Below are 6000 nucleotides of genomic sequence, written 5' to 3' on the forward strand. Positions count from 1 at the left end.
GAATGTGCCCCGGCAAAAGGGGTCGATCGTGCCCCAAATTGATATTTTCATAAAAAAAAACATTGATTGTCTGTGTCCAATGTGTGCCATACTCGGAGCCGTTTGCCCCAGGCGTGAGTTTCTCAATTTACTCAATCGAGCAGTTTAGTTCCGCCTGGAACTGTCCATTAATGCAATGGACATTTCTAAACTTCATACATTTTTGTACTAACTATTAACAATGTATCATATCTGAGGACTTACATATGTATACTATATATTCAAAACTTAAACTCCACTTTATAGTATCAGCAAGAAAACATAACGTCTTGAAAATCTATACTTGTCAAAATCATGTGCAAGCCCGGGCTTATTGGCTTACATGGTAGCTACGCGCCTGATCGTTTGGTCGTCGATAGAATGAAAACTTTCCTACTTTTAGTGGAGACACAATTTGATGAAATATTTGATAAATTCAACATATATTTTTCATATTTCTTTCTTGTGCGATTGTATTTAAGTGGTGAAATTACTTTAAGTATAACAATAAACACCCATAACTTTTGGCCAGGGTATCGAATAATTAAAAAGGCGTTTACGGAACTCTGCGCGCGCATTCTCTATTCTATAGAATGAAACGTTAGCTAGCAATTTCAGAGGGTCAAATAACATATTCCCTGAAATTTGGAGAGTCAAAACAAATATCAAATAGACATGTCCGTTCAAACCCGAGAGTCAAAGCTAATTTTGGGGACTCAAAAACATACTCACAATGGTCAATAAAAAAACTGATACATATAAAACATCGTCAACACATAAGGATATTATAATAACTCGAAGTCGGTACGATATAATTACAGAAACCGAAGAGACACCTAAATTAAACGGAAAGAATTTCAACTCACAAAATGGCTGTAACCTGGCGGTAGTATCGTTGTGGCGGTGAATACCACACAGTCTGCCAGTAACCTACCTTTGGTTTCCTCCAGGGTAACGAAGTCTGCTAAACATTGTTTGGAGAGGATAACTACCTCATTTGTTATAACAGCAGTTTCTAGTACACACATGTGTTTTGTCTCTAGTCATACAAGAGACGTACGAACGATGTTTCTGTAACCATTTATATTACCGATACCCTGAGTCAGATCCCACTCAGGTATTATGACTGGTGCAATAGGAACAAAGGGGTTTGACAGGGTCAACACTTTCTAAATCACTGCTAATGGTCTACTGAGTATTCCATTAAACTATGACAAAATACATTATCCTCTTGTCATTATGTCAAGTTTGCATGCATCTGATTTTTAAAATCTGTTCAGTTCTACCTTTGATATTTGGTCTGATTGAATTTTTTGTATCGTTTTGTTTATGTTGATCATAAATGCCTGATCGTATATTGACGTTGTGAAATATCGTCTGTCAAATTTCATACCGGTTTCCTTGTAAGTAATCAAAGATTTACTATCGTTAAATGTTTAGTGATTTTCTTGCTGCGTTAAATGTACTATGCGTCAATTGTTGGCAAATTTTAAAGATAAAATTATTACGTAAGAGCAAATTGTTATCAATCAACATAAATCAACTAATACAAAAACTGCCAGGGAAATTAACCGCGGCCAATTCGTTCGAGACAGTACGGATTTGTCATCGTACTTGGCTTTGCTAAATTTGGCAGCGTAAAAGATGCCCTCCGAGATTTGTTTTACGTGTATACCAATTATTGAGGGGGAAATATGGGAAAGGTTAATGCAATATCATATCTCATTAACCAGTCCCAATCATATGATTAATCAAGTTTCTTAACTTGTAAAGTCAATAAAGTTCTTTTTAGACTACCTGTGATGGCAACGTTTTTAATTTCTATTTTGACTACGCGTGTTGTTTATGTGTTAAAGATCTATATAGACTTGGTGTGTTGGTAATGTGTTTAGCTGTCTATACAGGTTGGTCATTCTAGACAGGTCAAATAACCGTATAGAAAACAAATATTGATGTATCTTCACATCATTAGTTATGACAAATAATATAAGCTATGTTTGAATTGAATATGTAAAATATCATCAATAATATTAAAAGGTATGTATAAATTCTTACTATTTACCAGTGTATTGCGTGTTTATGATGTGGTATATTTTGATCCTGTGTATGAACGCTGTGGTACTTATTGTCCATTGTTTGTGGACACCGTGGTAAGACACGAACTTGTGTGAACGCTGTGAGATATATGTCCTTGGGTGTGGACACTGTGGCATGTTTATGTATTGACGTCGTAGTATATATTGACCGTCAGTGTGGACACTGTAATATACATTTCCCCTGAATATGAAAGCTGTGACAAAGCTTGCCCATGTGTTTGGATGCTATGTGTGTTCATTTTTCCCCATTTCACTTTTCTCGTTTTAGCCGTATATATTGAAATGCAACTTATACTCAATAAGCAACACTGATCTCTGTATATATCTTAAATTAAAGATATATATTTCGAGACTCAAGTAGAAGTTTTTTTTATACATATTTCTTAAGGTAGTGACAGCATGCTGAACGATCCTAGACGCCGACATACTCGCAGAATAAAAAGCTTCATGAGCTACCATTAATCTTGCATCACCCATTCGTCCGGTACTTGCTTGCCCGCGGCGCATGTGCGAGACAAATGATCAACGGTTGTCTTATTCCGGTCACTGATGCATGAAATAGCTCATTATCACTGACAAGCATTTCTCTGCTAAAGTTACAAAGTATTTAAACCTACATGAATTGTAAAGTGGAATTTTTAAGGGGTGGGCGTGGAAAGATTACACATACAATGATATCATGTTGTGTAATTCTGTAAAATAGAGTAATGACAGTAAAACAAAAAGGAAAGAATATTTGTTTGGGTTTTACTCGGTCGAAACACCTACTGCAGGGAAAATGGCGACTTTGGGTCACTAGAGACAAAATGCATGGAAACAATTGATACAGCGTAGAGAAATGACGACAGGCGATCAGAAACAACATGTATGGGAATATGAATATTTAAATCATGTTACGATGTCAATTTTAATCTTTCCAGTACATTCTAATAAAGGACCATCAGACTCTGAAAGCATGCAGGTGGAAACGGCAGAAGTTTCTACAAAAAGCTGCACCGGAGAGAAAAAATGAAATAACAAAGGAATAAAACAGTATGCTTCCTATCAAACCACAAAGTCCCTATAATTAAGTAATGAAATTCCACCGTAATTATCATCAATACCACTTTCTCGAGAACTAGAATGTCCCTATCAGCGTCATTGTCATGTTAAGATAACCAGGATTTTACTGTATACGTCATTGTCATGCTGGGAGAAATAACCAGGATTTTACTGTATACGTCATTGTCATACTGGGAGAAATAACCAGGATTTTACTGTATACGTCATTGTCATGCTGAGAGAAATAACCAGGATTTTACTGTATACGTCATTGTCTTGCTGAGAGAACTAGGATTTTACTGTATACGTCATTTTCATGCTGAGAGAACTAACTAGGATTTTACTGTAGACGTCATTGTCATGCTGAGAGAACTAACTAGGAGTTTACTGTATACGTCATTGTCATGCTGAGAGAAATAACCAGGATTTTACTGTATACGTCATTGTCATGCTTAGAGAACTAGGATTTTACTGTATACGTCATTGTCATGCAGAGAGAGATAACTAGGATTTTACTGTATACGTCATTGTCATGCAGAGAGAGATAACTAGGATTTTACTGTATACGTCATTGTCATGTTGGGAGAGTTAACAAGGATTTTACTGTATACGTCATTGTCATGCTGGGAGCACTAACTAGGATTTTACTGTATTCGGCATTGTCATGCTGGGAGAACTAACCAGGATTTTACTGTATACGTCATTGTCATACTGGGAGAAATAACCAGGATTTTACTGTATACGTCATTGTCTTGCTGAGAGAACTAGGATTTTACTGTATACGTCATTGTCATGTTGGGAGAGTTAACAAGGATTTTACTGTATACGTCATTGTCATGCTGGGAGAAATAACCAGGATTTTAGTGTATACGTCATTGTCATGCTGAGAGAACTAACCAGGATTTTGCTGTATACATCATTGTCATGCTGAGAGAACTAACCAGGATTTTACTGTATACGTCATTGTCATACTGGGAGAAATAACCAGGATTTTACTGTATACGTCATTGTCATGCTTAGAGAACTAGGATTTTACTGTATACGTCATTGTCATGCTGGGAGAACTAACTAGGATTTTACTGTATTCGGCATTGTCATGCTGGGAGAACTAACTAGGATTTTACTGTATTCGGCATTGTCGTGCGGGGAGAACTAACCAGGATTTTACTGTATACGTCATTGTCATACTGGGAGAAATAACCAGGATTTTACTGTATACGTCATTGTCATACTGGGAGAAATAACCAGGATTTTACTGTATACGTCATTGTCTTGCTGAGAGAACTAGGATTTTACTGTATACGTCATTGTCATGTTGGGAGAGTTAACCAGGATTTTACTGTATACGTCATTGTCATGCTGAGAGAACTAACTAGGATTTTACTGTATACGTCATTGTCATGTTGGGAGAGTTAACCAGGATTTTACTGTATACGTCATTGTCATGCTGGGAGAAATAACCAGGATTTTAGTGTATACGTCATTGTCATGCTGAGAGAAATAACCAGGATTTTACTGTATACGTCATTGTCATGCTGAGAGAACTAACTAGGATTTTACTGTATATGTCATTGTCATGTTGGGAGAACTAACCAGGATTTTACTGTATACGTCATTGTCATACTGGGAGAAATAACCAGGATTTTACTGTATACGTCATTGTCATGCTGAGAGAACTAACCAGGATTTTGCTGTATACATCATTGTCATGCTGAGAGAACTAACCAGGATTTTACTGTATACGTCATTGTCATGCTGGGAGAACTAACTAGGATTTTACTGTATACGTCATTGTCATGTTGGGAGAGTTAACCAGGATTTTACTGTATACGTCATTGTCATGCTGGGAGAACTAACCAGGATTTTACTGTATACGTCATTGTCATGCTGATAGAACTAACTTGGATTTTACTGTATACGTTATTGTCATGCTGAGAGAACTAACTAGGATTTTACTGTATACGTTATTGTCATGCTGAGAGAACTAACTAGGATTTTACTGTTTACGTCATTGTCGTGCTGAGAGAACTAGGATTTTACTGTATACGGTATTGTCATGCTGGGAGAACTAACCAGGATTTTACTGTATACGTCATTGTCATGCTGAGAGAACTAACTAGGATTTTACTGTATACGTCATTGTCATGCTAGGAGAACTAACTAGGATTTTACTGTATACGTCATTGTCATGCTGAGAGAACTAACTAGGATTTTACTGTTTACGTCATTGTCATGCTGAGAGAACTAGGATTTTACTGTATACGGTATTGTCATGCTGGGAGAACTAACCAGGATTTTACTGTATACGTCATTGTCATGCTGGGAGAACTAACGTGGATTTTACTGTATACGTCATTGTCATGCTGGGAGAACTAGGATTGTGTTGTCTACAGTACCCTAATAACACTTGTATGTTTTAATTTGAGTTTATACACACAAATTTATATATATATGTTAAACAAACCTAACTCCGTCAACACTTGATGATTACACAAAGGTTATATGATTAAACAAGGTAATGATAATAGCCTGTTGTCCTGGATACCTAGCTGGTCCTCAATTTCTGAACTATCGCTATTGTCCTATTTTTCGGAATGACATATCTTAGGTTGTGACTTTTCGTATGGCTATTCAGTATCAAACCTGTACTCTAAAACTTAAGAAAGTGTCAACATGTTTCTGTGAAAACTCACGATTTTCCCCCTCTGAACAGCCATTGACGTAAGTGTATTGTCAGTTATTTCCCGCGTTTTTAGTTCACTGCGTGATTCATAGACTGTTCGGACTGCTATGCACTTTTTCAATTCAACAATCGATTAAACTGGGGGGGGGGGGGGGGGGGGGT

The 6000-nt window shown here is 36.8% G+C and overlaps 1 protein-coding gene across 1 annotated transcript in view; it reads right to left on the reverse strand.

The window, feature by feature from the left end:
• Positions 1-6000, reverse strand: part of LOC110443881 — a 46534-nt gene that overhangs the window by 34684 nt on the left and 5850 nt on the right. The window lies entirely within an intron of this gene.

Source organism: Mizuhopecten yessoensis, unplaced genomic scaffold, assembly GCF_002113885.1.
Source record: "Mizuhopecten yessoensis strain PY_sf001 unplaced genomic scaffold, ASM211388v2 scaffold716361, whole genome shotgun sequence".
NCBI classification, from domain to species: domain Eukaryota; kingdom Metazoa; phylum Mollusca; class Bivalvia; order Pectinida; family Pectinidae; genus Mizuhopecten; species Mizuhopecten yessoensis.